This window comes from Harpia harpyja, chromosome 1 (genome assembly GCF_026419915.1).
Source record: "Harpia harpyja isolate bHarHar1 chromosome 1, bHarHar1 primary haplotype, whole genome shotgun sequence".
In the NCBI taxonomy this organism is placed as follows: domain Eukaryota; kingdom Metazoa; phylum Chordata; class Aves; order Accipitriformes; family Accipitridae; genus Harpia; species Harpia harpyja.
The window spans coordinates 32,666,551-32,682,009 of NC_068940.1; the positions used below are offsets into that span (position 1 = coordinate 32,666,551).

Below are 15,459 nucleotides of genomic sequence, written 5' to 3' on the forward strand. Positions count from 1 at the left end.
AGACACTACCTCGCAGATAAGCAAACCCCAAAAGATAGCACATGCCTTTTGGGGAGTTCAGGGTATTTAAAAAGCAAAAAAAAAAAAAAGAAAAAGACTTAAAAATCACTTCGAAGAAGTCATCCGGTTGAGCTCCACGCCAGCTAAGGGGTTTTGGGGAGACACCTGCAGATAGGCAACATAAAAGCCAGCCAAAGCAAGGTGTCGGGAGCTCGGGCCAAAGTCTTTTCGAGTTATTCCCGCAGCCCCGTGGGATGCACGCCTGTGCATGCCCCTCTCCCTCGCCTCCTCACAGCCGCGCTGAGCTTTAAAGCTCCCCGAACAATGTAGGCCGAGTGGCAGGGCTGCAAACGCCGCCCGGGCTGAATAGGAGACTATTATAGGCAGGATTTAGGCAGGGAGCGACGGCGGAGGTCACGCCGGGCGCTGCCTGCTCGCTGCCTGCTCGCTCAGCAGGGCAGGCAGGGCACGCTCACCTGCGCCCGCCGCCCCTCGCCCCGCTGCTGCCAATCGATACCAATTTACAGGCAAACGCGGAATGGCTGCCTTCGTCTTAATGAATTTTACCGTTTCTCACAGTCTTCTAATGAACCCTTTAAAGAGGGTTTAAGTAAACTTAGCAAGTGGCAAACTAAGCACTTTGGAATACCTAATTGCTTCGATGCTTTTCTACTGCTTTTTAAAATATCACTGCCAGCTGGGGAGTAAATATTGCCCTGCTCTCCATCGACTTCTAGCACCACAAAAAGCAAAGGCCGCGTGGAGCCGGGGTGTAAATCCGTCGCGCTCAGCCCCCTGCCCCCAAAATGGCTTTACACCACTCACGCACCACTGGCACGTGCCGCCGTGCTGGCTCTGTGCAGGTCCCCTCCTCGTTCCCCGAGTTTGTCGGCCCTTTTAATCATCATTTGTCTCATTTCAAGGCAAATTTCAGCCTTTAGTTTGGATTAAGGGGAAGAGAGATGGAGCTGTGGCACCATTGTAATGCATGACTGCAGTGAAATTAAAGCAAAGGGAGAGCTGAGGAGTGTGAGGGAAAGTCTGAGTGCTTAAGATTCAAAAAAAAAACCCAACAAAAATCAAAGTGCTGGTGGGGGGTTTAGCACAGCCAAGGTACTCCATGGTATTGAATTTCCTTCAGATCGACAACAGTAGGGCAGCTACTGGACTTCTTGGACAATTAAACATCTGCAACTCATACCCAATTTGCTTTCTTCAAATGCATTTGACATAGGCTGTCTTGAACGCTCCCCAACTTCTGCAGACGAGCGGGACGGTGGCTGCCAGCCACTGAAGAGAGCACTATGCAAGAGCTAAAATAATGACCTTTTAAATCCTTACTAAAACTGAAGACAATGACACGACCATGGCAGCAAAGTTCATCCTGGAGATTTAAATTTGCTTTGAGGCTCTGGGTGGAAGCTTGCGCTTTCCAGGGTTGTGCCTTTTGGTGGAGGAGCAGATAAATGGCGTGACGGTGCTTTTAACGGTGACGCCAGAGGCACCCTGTGGTTTCCATCCTGCAGCTACCACCAACAGTAAGTGGTGGTGGGCGAGCGTCATCCAACGTCCTCGACCCACCTAGGCTCGCTGAGCTCCTGGGCTTGCTCTTATCAGAAAAACATGCGCAATACAGTTGTGGCTGTTCTGGGGAGAAAAATGGATGGAGACCTGGATAGTGCAGAGGCCAAGGGGCAAATAAAAGGGAAGGGAAGAGCCTGAGGTATTGCCTGGAGGCAGAGGGGGAAGGAGGATGGTGGGAGAGATGGAAAGCAAGGTGCTGTGTGTTATATCCCTGCTCTGCCCCCGGCTCAAGGTGCTGCTCAGGTCCAGGTGGCAAAGTCGAGCTGGAGCTGTGCAGCACAAAACTTTGGGGACTTTGGACACAGCCCGTATTTAGGGCTGGGTGCCGGAGAAGGGAGAGGCAAGCGGGGCCGAGGCAAAGGCATGCCCTTGCCCCAGCGCAGCCCACGGCAGAGGGACTGGGCTGGACTGGGCACGGCGCTCAGTCCTTGGGAGACACAGATACAACCATGCGCTCAAGAGAAAGCCAGCAATTAAACTGACAGCACACATCACAGATTTCTGCCTATACAATTACACACAATTGCTGAGTGTACACTCTCTCTGGCACAGACATATACATCTAGCCATACTCTCAACACAGCCTGGAGATGCGTTGTATTTGGATGATACGTTACACCTGCTTATATATAGCATCTACATACCTCTGTATAAAGATGTGTAAAATATACATATGCATGCTATAAAACGTACCTAAATTTGTGTGCGTGTGTGTATGTACCACAGTATCCATCTCACAATACCGATGTCTATATATTTATGTGACTAGGTATCACCACTCTCGTATAAAATACAATGACCATAGTCAACTCTGAGCTGCAGAAGCAATAACAGTCAATTGATGTATGAAGTGTAACCTGAATTCCAAACCCTTGCAGGGAAAACCTAACTTCTCCTCCTCATATTCCCTTTTTGATCGTCCACAAACCATACGCCTGTAATTAACACTCATTTCTCGGCATTTTAACAGTTAATCACCGCAGCATTGAGATCATTGCAAGTTAGGCTAAGTTTAACCACATTTCACCCTTTTGCTCTGGCTGGTATTAGCTCATAGCACTAGTTTGTTGCAAATAAATAAATAAAGCCCCAATCCCCCCAGGTGTCATTAGCCATCCTGTGTCTGAATTAGGCATTTAAAAGCTGGTTTAACCTTGCAGAACGGTTGCATGTCAAAGTTCTAACATTTCAGTTCAGATTATTCTAGTGCACTGCTTGCTCTGCAGTTTGTTAGGTTTTTTTTTTTTTAAATGCGGAGTATGCCACAGCAGAACAAAAAAAAAAGGGGGGGCGGGGGGGGGGGAAGGTCTCCTAACCCATCCACAGATCAAACACACACCCAGCACATCCCCGCACAGACACACACACGCGGCACACACGCACACACATACATTTGCCGGATGCAAAAGCCCACATTTAAGTCCCCAGGTAAGTTGGATGGGCACTCAGTCCTGCATTGACCAGAAAAAGTGTTTAAAAACAAGCTGAGCTGGTAGCAGTTAAAGGCAAGGCAGGGAGCAGAAGAGGGAAAAAAAAAAAAAAAAAAAAGACATACCAGTTAGGAGCTTCTGTTGCAGCAGAGGACTCACCAGAGCACTAGCTGAAAGCTGAATCAGCTTTCGAGAGTTAGGGATGCATAGAGGAGGGTCATGGAATCACAAGGTAATAATGCGCTTCATGCTGCAGCCGTCAGCCTTCTCCTTATAGCCAATCTCTAATGCAGGAAGGGAAAAAGAGAGCAGGCCCAGGAATGGTATTAGTCCTCACTTGGAGAAAAAAAAAAAAAAAATTAAAAAAAATCATCAGGCAAACCCTCCCCTCCCCATCCACCCTTACCTCACCCCCTCCACCCAGCACCACTACAACTCCATCCCCGCTGCTGCATCGCGGCTTGCTGGGGCCGGGGGGGGGGGGCGGAGGAAGGCGGCAGGCAGCGCGGTACAGCGGGGGCTGAGCGGCGGAGCCGGAGCCGGGGAAGGAGCCCGGGGGGGGCAAAGCGGGGCTCCGGGGAGCGCTGCCGGCGAGGCAGGAGTTAAAGAGAAGCAACCTTGCCCGCCCGGATTGCAGCACACCTTGATGCGAAAGGGCTGCGCCTGCAGAAGTGCCTGCGCCCCCCCCTCCTCCTCGTCCTCCTCCTCCTCCTCTTCCTCCTCACCCCCCCCCCCCCAACACCCCCCTCCTTCTTCCCCCGGGGGGTCAGCCCGGGCTGGGGGTCAGGAGGGATACACAAGCACAGCCCGGGGGGGGCGTTGAAGGGGAGGGGGGGAGAGCTGGTCAGAAAGCGAGTCCACCTTTCCAGTGCTTATATACCCAGCGAAGCATCCGAAACACGCACTCCCGGGCGAGTGGCCCCTTCTCGTGTTCTTCCCTCCCTGACCATATTTAGTCAACCACGGCAAAAAATAGCCTGTCAGCTGGAGGCTGCTGAGCAGTATTTGGAGTTCAATCGCTCCTCGCAGCCCATTGACTACTGGTCCTGCAGGGTCCTGACTCTGCCTTTTTTTTTTTTTTTTTTTCCCTCTGCTATTTTTAGCTAGGCCAAATAAAGAGGGGGCTCATCTTACTACTCTCTGCCGGCCCAAGCTTTCGCGGGGCCCTGGCTATGTTTGGTAAGCGTCGGCGTTGGGAGACGCGGAGCAGAGACCTTTTCCGTGCCAGAAGACCTTTGGCTCCCTCCCGTATTTATTCTTTTCCTCTCCTTTTCTTTCTTTCATTTGTATTTCTTCCTCCATGGTAGAAAGGCATCCAGGGAAGAAGGTGGGGAAGAAGCTCGAGGGATTCGGATTTTCACCTTATAGAGGGAAGAACCGGGATTCAAAGACCTCATGCTGGGGCCAAGTCCCTCATCATGACATCCTGGACACCTCGCTGTCCGGCCACATCTGTCCTCCTGTGTCTCCAGAGGTGCTGAAGGCTGGGAAGGTGTTGGACCTCCTGTCCTACATGGGGAGCACTGGGGACCCCCATCACCAGCCAGGGAAACCACCCCTGTTACGGTGGGTTAATGGGGGTCACAAACACAGCAGTATGGGCCTTGAGGTTGTGGGAGCTTTCCAGCCTCCAAAGTTTCACCCAGCGGTACACCAAGGAGGGGCGATTTTGGCAGCACAGGCATTGCCCTTGGCTTGCACTCGGTGAAGCAGGTGAACGTATCTAGAAACTTGAGTTAGACCCAGCTTCTAAGTAAAGATGTCCAGGACAGCAGAGCCCTGGGGATGTCACCTAGGGAGAGCAGATAAATGATGACACACATGGCATTGGCTACATTCAGCCAACCTGTCCTGCTTGTTCGCAGCAGACCCCCACCTTCTGAATCCAAGACCCCCGTGCCCTGCCCACACCAGGTCTCTACACGGTGCCGCCTTGTCAAGGCTCACCCAGAAGGACCACACCACCTCCTCACACCCCAAGGGCACCTCATGCTGCTGATGGACCACTGCCGTGGGCAGGTTTTGGGGGATCGGGGCTGGAGGAACCACTATCTGCCAACACATGCTTGGGTGGTGGTGGCTGGATGTGGAGCCGGGGTGGGAAGTTTGGATGAACCCCAGTTCAATGGGGTGCCCAACACCCTCTGCTCCCATCAGCAATCAATGAACGTGGAGCAAAGTGTGATGGAGATGCCCACCCATGGGGTCTGTGCACTGTTGCACAGAGACCCGGCAGTGCCGATCCCAATGGATACCTCCACTTGGGACATCCGTGTGACACCGTCAGGCAGCACTCATCTGAGGTTGTTGTACTTGTTGGGAGCTGATAGCATGTCATCTAAGGATGGGAAATACCTGCAGGAACCACCCCATAATGCCACGAGGTGGGAAGGGCTCCCAGGAGGTCCCAGTGGTGCTTCCCCATGCCCTGATGTCTGAGGTCCCCAGCTCCAAGGACGATGCCAGAAATAGCTGCTACGGCTGACGTGTCTGTTCTCTGTCCTGGGCTGCTTTGGATCTTTCCCTGTCTCAGCCGACGGCTCTCCTGAACCCACGCTGGGAACTCGGTTTTCCCTCTGCCCTCCCGGTCCCAAGGACAGGCTGTTCCACACTGTCACTGTTCGGATAGCCCATGATGGGGTGTGTGGCAGCAAAATCATGAATCTGGTGTCCCTGAGGTGCCAGAGCCATCTCTGCGGTGGCCACAACATAAAGCAGCCCCCAGGCAGCTCTATCTGACCCCAGGGACCAAACCTGCCACCCCCCATGGGACTGGCAGTGGGGAGACAGCCTGTAGGAAAGCTTCTCCTCCCTTCCCACTCCTCTGCGCCAACATGGTCCTTGTGACCACCAATGTCCCCTTTGCACCTTCAGCTCATTTCCCTGCAGAACAGCCCAGAATTTCCTACAGTGGCATGAACCGCATCCATTGGTTTTTATGCCTTCTCTTTTCCATCACCGCAGGGATGTCCATGCTGCTGCCCCTCGAGCATCAGCCAGGACTTTCAATGCTTCCCAGCCCATGCCCTTTCAATAATTGAAGCCATGGAAGCCCTTCTCCACCCCGGCTCACCCCAGGGCCACCCCAAATTCATTTAAGAAGGCCTTTACCCAAAATACCAGCCCAGCCAGCTCAGGGGTGGTTCGTTGCCTGTTACCCTCTTGGGAGCATCTTGGGGTTTTTGAGAACCCGAGTGCCAAAAGCGACAGGTTCTCATGCTATTTTCAGCCCCATCCGAAATCACAAAGTCCCCGGGAGGAGCGGCTCGCCATGCCCTGGCGGGACCCTGCACTGGCGGCAGCGGAGCTGTTAAGAGCTGCTCGCTATCGCAGGCGCAATCGTGCCCTTCTTTGGATTGAGTGAGTTGTTATCACATCCCTGACAGGTTCCCCAGGGTTGAGAATCCATCCCAACACCAAGATATGTTGGGAACAGGAGCAAACTATAAACGGAGATGAACCAAAAGCAAACGTTTGAGACGTGAATTAAGAGATTGTTTAAACCCCAAACCTGCTTTTTGCACACCGATTTCTTCCCTTCACTAACACCACACTCACCCTTGAGCTCGCAGGGACTGAAATATCTGCGTTCCTCTCCAAAATGCATGGCATCTTTTTATCAGGACTTGGTTTGGCGCTTGCTCCATGCACCAATAACGCTGGGAGTTTGGCACGCAGAGAGTGCAAGGAGAGATGGGTCCTGAATGTGCAACCCCCACAGCCTGCTAGACTTTATATATATATTTTTATATATATATATTTTTGCATACACGCATACATATATACACATATACGTATATGCCTGTGCGTATGTAATAATAATGTATGTATCTGTGCACGTAATAATTCTGCATTAAAGCTCCTTTAACCAAAGAAACCTGAGGAAGATGCACGGCAGACTGTAAAACTGAACCAGTTCAAAATATTATGTGAGAGATTGCAACACTCCAAACAAAATGCAAGATGTTACTTTAAAAGAAGCAGGCTTGGGCTTTTGAATTTATGTAACCTAAACTGATTTTGTCTGTTTGAAATTGTTGTTGCGTGTTGGGAATCTCAAAGAGGCGAGGAGCAAAGCTGCAGACGTTTCCTTTGGAGTCCAAGATTACAAGCCCCTTTACTTCTCCTTGCAGCTCCAAAGCTGTTAATGGTTTGCTTCATTTTATTAACAGCAGACAAGAAAAAAAAAAATTCCTCTTCGGAGCATGTGTGAGGTGACAAGTTGGATAATAACAGCTCCTTTGGAAGCTTTTATAGTACATTAGGCAAACATAGTGGATGTTTATAGACTTTAAAAAATGCTGATTATATAAAAATGTATTTATAGCCTTCTAAAATACCAAGCTACTATAATATAAATATTTCCAATAATAAAAACTAAAAATGCAGATTATTGACCCAATTGGAGCATTTTTTGTATAGGTTTCTGGTTTTCTTTGGGCCAAAATCTGATCTCGAACCAAAAAACCTGGACGGTACCCTGTGATAAGAGTCAGATCAATGAGGTTTTCACATCCTGCAGAAGATGCTGCACTTTCCTGGGATGAAGCCAAACTGACTTAACAATGCACCCCATTCACCCTCCCAGCACCTCCAAACACCTCCAGCTCGAGGGAGCTCCTGGAAAAGCCGGGCAGCTCCCAGCAACCTGCTGGCCCAGGCGCCTTCCCACCTTGCTGGTGGTGAGGAGGCTCTTGGTCACCCAGTGGTTGGTCTTCCTCTGTTCTCTGTAAGAACTTGTATGAATAATTTATTTTTTATTGGCACAGAAGCTGGAAAGTGGCTCTGTCCTGTTTCTAGCTGATCAGGTTGCTGGGGATGTGCCTTTTCTCTTTTTTGTCTCTTTTTTCTTACTTTGACCCAAAATTCCATCAGTAGGTGGAATTAGCATTTGCCAGTGGTGGTTGTCTCAACACAGCTAAATTCTTTCCACAAATTAAGGTCTTGACAAATTGGCACATCCCTACCAAAAACCAAATACCTCAAACACCTAGAGAATAAATGAGTTATTCTTTCTTTTATATTCTTTGTTTTATAAAAGAGAATCTTTTCTTGGCTTTGTCCTGTATTAATGACTGGGAAAGACCAGCTCTGGGCTTTGGAGCTGCCTGCAAAGTCCCCTAAGTCAGCATGTGGTCTGGCTCTTACATCAAACAACCGTAACACCTGATCTGTAGTTTGACCCAAAAGAAGAGTGTTTATTTCAGTTTCATCTTCCTGAAGCTAATTTTCTTCCTTTTGGTAATTTAAGTTGGTTTTTTTTTAATAAAAAGCACCTTTTCTTGTGCAGGGTCCCACCTCTCCATTAACTGAGCCCACTGCAAAATTTCACATTACTTGAGAAAACCTCAGCCCCACCAGCGAAGACAAACCGAGGGAAGCAGCTGCCTGCAACTCTCCCACCAGATGAAAGCAGCAATTGCATCACCATTTTGCAACGTAATGGTGCTTAAAAACACATCTCCTAACTTCTCCCAGAGGCCAACTCCAGCCTTTTCCACTGTACACGGATATAACACGTCTGTGCGACACACAGTTCATGCGGTACGATGCAAAAGGTGCTGCTTTTTTTTCCCCCCAAAGCTTTTTCCTTTTGTTTGGTGTTTCTGGCAAGAGAAAGAAAACAAAATTGTTTTCAAAACTAATGACAAACAGAAGCGGTGTTCATTGATAGCGCACTACTAACACCCTTCCCTCTCAAAATCCTAATGTGGGAGACAGCGGTGAGATGCTCGCCCTTTTTTAATTGGGAAACTGAGGCAGGAGAAGGGGTTGTTTTGCCCGGGGAGCAAGGACATGGCCGGGGGGTGCCGGGGCAGCCCGGGCTGCTTCCCCGCATTCTCCCGGTGAGCTCAGCCACCTCCGGGGCTTATCAGCATCTCGCTGTTGGCGGATGAAACGGTGACATTAGAGATAATTTAGCCAATTACCCACCAGCTGACTTGAGTTCATTCACATGTTGCGGGCTTTTTTTGTTCAGCGAGATGTAAGGGTTGGGTTTTTCTTCGACTTTTCAGAAGTTGTGAAATACAGCCGTTGGATGCTATCGTAACGATGAAATATGGCTGTTTCACTGGCTGGCTGGGAGATTTTCAGTATCTCTATATGCACATATACGCAAAACAAGCACGTTGTTTCTGCAGTTTGCGTGTGTAATATAATGCTTTTTGTTTTGGAAGATATGTCTCTGAAGACACTAACCACCTCACCTCCGAACACAAATGTTTTTCAATTATTAGAGGTTTTTTCCCTGCATTGTTGGAGCAATATTAACAATGGGCAAAAATGCAGCAGAACAAAAGGTTTTCATAGCGGTCTATCTGTTTAAGTATTTATAAAGCACCAATCTCTCAGGTACCTGGCTCTTACTGTGGTTTTAAAAGATTATTATGCTATCATATTATAAAGGGAAGAACAAAGGACCACTCATAAATTTAACCAAAAACCCCGTATTTTCCAATCTGTGTGATCTCTCTGAAACCTGGGATCTTCTTTTGTGTCAGCGACGTTTATGTCTTCTCCGATGTCCTTCCAACAATAAGCGTTCCAGCAACAGAGATCACATTATATACTGTGGTTTTGTTTGTGGCAGAGCAAAATTAAATGAGTACATAAATTACTCTGCTCCTGGAATAAAGAAACAAGCAGAAGAGTGGTTTTTTAAAGTGGCTTTTTTTTCTGATAGGATGAGTTAGATTTCCTGAAACCATGTGCAAATTAAAAAGTTCACAGTTCAGGCTTATTGTGAAAGCTAAATCTCAGCCTCATTTTGAGAGGCGGTGTATTTAGGAAGACACATTTGGATTTCTGTAAGAACTTGTAATTGGTTTCCTACATCTTCCTTGAGCCAGCACGCCTCCCGCTCCCTCCCAGATTAACATTTGCGGTGCTTAACAGCAAAAAGGACACTCGTGGCTTGGTGCACGCTACAGAAATATCTCCTGACGTTAGTGGAGCGCTGCAGCGTTCTTCTGCGAAGACCCGCTACCTCGAATAACTCACACCTGAAATGCAGAGGTACCCCTTGCAGCCCCAAATGCAGCCTGCTGCAGGGTACCATCCTCAGCGAGGTTTTAAGGAGCAAGAAGAGCATCCTTGGAGGGATGAGGGCTGCAGCAGGCACACCAGTGGAGATGGTCCAAGTCCCCTTGAGCATCTCCACACCATCCCACTGAGCATGAACCTGCTCTCAGGTTTCTTATCAAGCTCGTCCATGGCAAGTCGCAGGCCAGGAGTGCCTGGGGTCACTGCTGATAGCTGGCCAGAGCCAGGGTTGGACCAGACTGGTTTGGGAGCAGAGGAACTGGGGGAGGATGGGAGAGAAACGAGATCAGGAACTGACATGAGAGAGGCGCAGGCTGATGGGAAAAACAAAGTGCTGGAAGGGCCCCGCGCTTTTTTTCTCAAACACATCTTTTTCCGTGCGTACAGGATAAGGTAACAAGATGCATGATTTATTTAGCACAGAGAAAGCAGCTGTTCGGAGGAAGTGTGGGAGTTTTTAGGCAATCATGTTCAGTTTCTGAGGAGTCCCATTTACAAACGCTTACCACTTCATTTTAACCCCTCCCTCTCGTTTCCCTACAGTTATCTCCCCATCAGGCTGTGCTGCACGGATGCTTTAGGCTCTCACTTAGTCTTTACTTCTGGCTTCACTTCAATTCCCTGAAATTGTTGGGACTGCCTGGCTTTGAGGGTCACCCCACCACCTTTATCTAATCCATGAGACTGTTTCTGACTTTCTGACAACATCTGAGCCAAGAAAATCCTGCAGCACTGTGCTGAGGGTGTTAAAAACGAGCAACCCACTGCAGCCAGGGGCATCGGTGAGGCTCCGCTGCCTGCCCAGGAGCAGGCGAGACATCTTCCGAGGGACCTGTGCCAGAGGCTTCGTGCCCGATGCTCTGCTGAGCCAAGCCCTTGCTCAGATCAACCACTCTCTACAAGTTCACCTTTCCTACGGGGTGGGGTCTGTGTTCCCCCCAAAAATGCATTACACACGCCTTGTGCTGCTGGATGGGATCAATCTCATCCATAAGGTTAATATCTCCTCCTCTTTTGTCCAGGGCTGGGAATGAAACAGCATCACTTCTAGCTACAGTGCTGGTGGTGTAGAGCTTACCAGCTTACGAGGGCTCGAGGCTCCAGAGTTGCCCTGGGAAGCATGACACGTACCCTCAGCCCTTCTGCAGAATTTCTAAGTGGTCTGGAATTAACTGTTCTCCTGCAAGTAACTCACTAATAGATGTGATTAGCAATTAAGAAAAACATTATTATCTGTCACATGGGATTGAGGAAATATTCATTGCAAGCCTGTGCATGACAGCAGTAGGAGAAGGGTCCAGGAAGGCTAAGAAAATATCAGTAAGACAATGTCAAGGAGGTTATCATAGGCAAAGACATAATGATGGGAGAGGAAGCCAACGAGATGATCCATGAAAGATGGTAATGAACAGCGGTGCCAGCCAGCAGAGTGAGCACTGTGTTGCACTTACAGGAGAAGGCAATTTATCATCAGATATGGGTAAAAATTCTTCTGAAAGATCCAAGAATCCTTTGATAAGTCAGGAAAAAAAATCAAGAAAAAAAACTATAGGCGAAGCAGTGAGCAAAAATGATTTAGCAAAACAAGGTGCTCTGTACTCATCGTGATAGGCAGTTCAAAAATTTGCTGTTCTTCTTAATCTCTACCTTGTGTAAAGCCTTCCACACTGGTCTAAAATGTCTGAGGAGCTTTTAATGCAGTCCCTACGCCTGCCAGACCTTCAATGGCAATTAGGCACCAACCCATGCAGACAGATAGGTGCTTGGTAATGTTTCCAAAAGCACAACAGTGAATTAGATGCTTACTTCTGGCAAAGCACTTCTGCAATTCAACTGAACTTCCTCCTACATCTTAAGAGACCCAAATACCTTTGGAAATCTGCTCCTTCCAAGCACACTGCTGTGCCTCTAGCTAAGCACGATGTACCTGAGCTAGTTGTGATCAAACCAGTTCTGGAAGAGCCGTATCAGACATGCCATGTTGAGAGATGGTCAGATGGGACCTAGACCACACCTAGACCCTGGTCAGGTATCTCCAACTGGAGCTTTCCCAGACAACTGGGGACACAAGAGCTTGATGGAAGCAATTTTGTGCTTGCTGCATTTCAAACACAGCCGCAGCTCTAGTTCCTTTTCCCTAAAAAATACAGAGCCAATATAAGGGAAAGTAAATGGTATTTTTTCCTCAAGCTGCAGAAGTTAGGTTAGTTTTTCATGCTCAGACTGCATCAGGATGCAATATAGTCAAGAATAACTAATTTCCTCTTGGGATTGTTGGAATAACTGGAGCAAAGGCTGCTCTTTAGGAAGGACACAAGTAACCCTTAGCCGTGTTCTGACTGAAAAGGATCATCTCATCTAAAACTGTGAAGAAATTCCCTTCTGGAATACATCTGGAAATGAAGGCTGTCATGCAAATCTTGTTAAACCGACCAGCATTGGAGCCAAACAGAAGTAGGCTGGTTTTTGTTAGGACATACCCCTCGTGAGTCATGAGCTTACGGTGGCACCAACAGGCTTTTGCCCATTCCTTTCGGTCATGCTTCTCTATTTATTTAACATTAGCCAATTTATTCAAGTGTAAGTTAAGAACCAGTGGATTATAATAAATATTTATTGAAGTTTAACAAATCTGTAGGACCTGTATGTATAATAATCCTCATTATAAGTGCTGTCAGTTGCCACTTAACCTACAGTAGCTGTCTTCCAAATTTATTATATTAAATACATATTTGAGATGACTAATTTACAGCATTAGCAGAATACATTTATGTCACATCCCATACTCCCTGCCTTTGCAGGCTCCTTACGAAGAACCTCTCAGGAGCCAGCCAACATGCCCCAAAGCTGGCAGTGAAGTGAACATTGCGAAAAGTCCACTGACCACCTTGTAAACCAGAAGTCCTGAGAGAAGCAAACCCCAAACCTGCGGAGGACACTGCTAAACCCAAAGGTCTCCTTGGAGCTTGAAGCGGGGAGCAGATGCCACAGCCTTCTCCTTCATGGGGCCATCAGGAGTCCATGCCTTTGCCTCAGCTGCAGGTTTTGCTGCAGCCTGCTAGAAGTCAAAGACCTTCTGTCTGCTACTCCACCCATGAATTTGGTTGAATTTGGCTTTCAGGTTCAAAACTTACTTAAATGCCCACAGATCGTGAATGCCTAATCTACCTTCCTTTAGGAATCGATGTCAAGAAGCCTGAGGGTCTGATCCAAAACTCACTGCAGTCCATAAAAGGCTCATTTTGATGCCATTGACACAGACCCAGATTTTCTGACAAGTCCAGCCACTAACAGCACCTGTGGGCTTTGCATGCATCTGACTTGGGGCTGCAATTTTCCCAGCAAGAACTGGATCTCTCTTTGATTTTTGCGCTCGAATCGAGCGTGCACCACAGTGCGTGTGCAATGAGGTGTGTGCCCATTCGAAGGTAGAGGTGAGGTGTGTTGTTCTGCAGTAATGGTGTGGTAACTCCATTAGAAATAATGGTAATTATATTGTGACTCACCTTAATGCTACCACATTATATCCTAATGACTGTTCAGTTAATTCATTTTTATTGGCTGTGTCTTGGAATGGAGCTTTGGAGTGTGCCGCTAATGCATTGGAAATTAAGAGTGTACACGGGCCCGTGGGGTTATTTGTACCCAGCTGCGTACTAGCGCTCCTGCTTATAGCAAAAAGATTGTGAAATCAAAACGGATTTATGCAAAAAATAGGGAATGCAGCCCTACCATGGGTCCGTCAGTAATGTCACCCTTGTTGAGAGGTAGCAGGAAAAGCAAACTGGGCTCCTGCTGCAAAGAGCTCCCTGGAAAACTCCCATAGGTGGCATTGGACACAGGAAAAGTAGAGCAGCAAATGAATCGTTGCCTGTTTTGTAGGGGAAGGTGACTGCAGGAGACACACTGGCAGCATGTACGAAGAGAAACGGCCTGGGTCTGCCCAAGCTGCAGCCCCAGTCTGCCTGCTAGGACCTTCTTTGTTAACCTTTGTGCTAATGAGAGATAATGACCAGGCTCTTGGCTGAAGCTGGAGCTGGAGCCTTCCCTCCTGATCCTTTGTTTACAAGGAAAGGGCTCCTTTTGTCTGTTGTCTTTGTGGTTCATTATGACCATAATTTATTTGGGGACAGTGTTTTTGCAAGGTGCAAATTACCTTCCTCCAGGGAAGACCTGGCTTCAGAGCAGAGTCTCCACCTTCCCGGTTTGTAGCTCTCCAGCCATCCAGACTGATCACCGCAGGTATTTTTAGAAGGTCATTCTGAAGCAGTAATTTCATCTAGTGATTTTATCTTCTGCCTTTTAGCAAATATTGCTATTTTTTCCCCCTGCTGTTTCAGATGGTGACAGGTTTTAATGTCAACATCAAATTACCCCATATTTCTCAGCCCAGTTCCTGAGCCAGGACCTCTGCTGACACGTGGAGTCACGCTGGTTGTCATTCTCAGCAGAGGGACCAAGACTGTGAGAGCCTGGAAGAATAAATTTCTTTCTTCCCTTCAGAGGTGGTCCCTCGAGACCATTTTTTCAAGCAGAGGGATTTTCCACTCTGCAGGACAAACAGTACCATTCATAGAAAAAAATATGTTAATGGAAGGGAGCTTCATGCCAGAATCTCTCTGCGTGTGTATGAGCCTCAGCAGCAATGACAGTGCAGCTCGAGCAACAGGCTGCTTCAGCTAGCAGGCTTGGAAGCTGCAAAAGGAGAAATAACTGTGTTTCTATAGACCCTAACAAAATAAAGAGCACTTTTCTTTCTCTTTTGATCTGGATCTTTTGTTTTCATTTTTATGTAATTGCAGGCATCAAATTTACAAGGGCAGAGTGTCATTTTCCTCTTAAAAAAAAGACACCTGGATTTCAAATAACTATTCCATTTAATAACAGCTATTTTAAGGTAGGTCAAACCTGTGGCCCAAAAACCCTTGACAGCGTCCCTTTGATATATTCCATTAGCCAACAAAGGGTTTGATGTAAACTGACATACATCTTTTAAAAGAGCAAACTGGATTGCGACAGCTGATAATCTCATTTTGCTGAAGGACTTCTGTCGTGTTACCTTTAGCTCGAGGCTGAGGTCTCCAGGAGGAGTTGGAGCTGGCAGCAGGTTGGTGAGGAGCCCTGCTCTGGGGTGGGTTGGAACGTGGGGACCATGCCAAGCCCAGCAGCCACATCTCGCGGGGCAGCAAAACGTAGCGATGCTTTTGAAATCCCTGCAGAGAGAGTCAGCCAGTCATCCAGCTAGGAGCTCATTTAACCCAACATAGCTTAATTCTCCTCTTATTCTCATATTGGTGAGAACAGGTCCCGGAGGCAGTCACAGGTGACTCAGGAAAGACTGAGGTAGTTTTCTCTGCAAGGTCAAAGAGAGCCAGGCAGGTGAGACATTGTTCCCCTGCAC

At 48.0% G+C, this 15,459-nt stretch overlaps 1 long non-coding RNA gene across 4 annotated transcripts; it reads right to left on the reverse strand.

Annotated features, from left to right (window-relative positions):
- Nucleotides 1-1,314: 1,314 nt before the first annotated feature.
- LOC128141325 (uncharacterized) lies at nucleotides 1,315-3,825 on the reverse strand. 4 transcript variants are annotated; one of them, XR_008234959.1, is made up of 3 exons: nucleotides 3,657-3,825; nucleotides 3,140-3,298; nucleotides 1,315-1,647 (listed from the first exon to the last, which is right to left on the reverse strand). It is a non-coding gene; the product is annotated as an uncharacterized LOC128141325 (long non-coding RNA). The 4 variants fall into 4 exon arrangements; XR_008234963.1 differs by having other exon boundaries at nucleotides 3,140-3,350; XR_008234961.1 differs by having other exon boundaries at nucleotides 3,632-3,710.
- Between the last annotated feature and the right edge of the window lie 11,634 nt (nucleotides 3,826-15,459).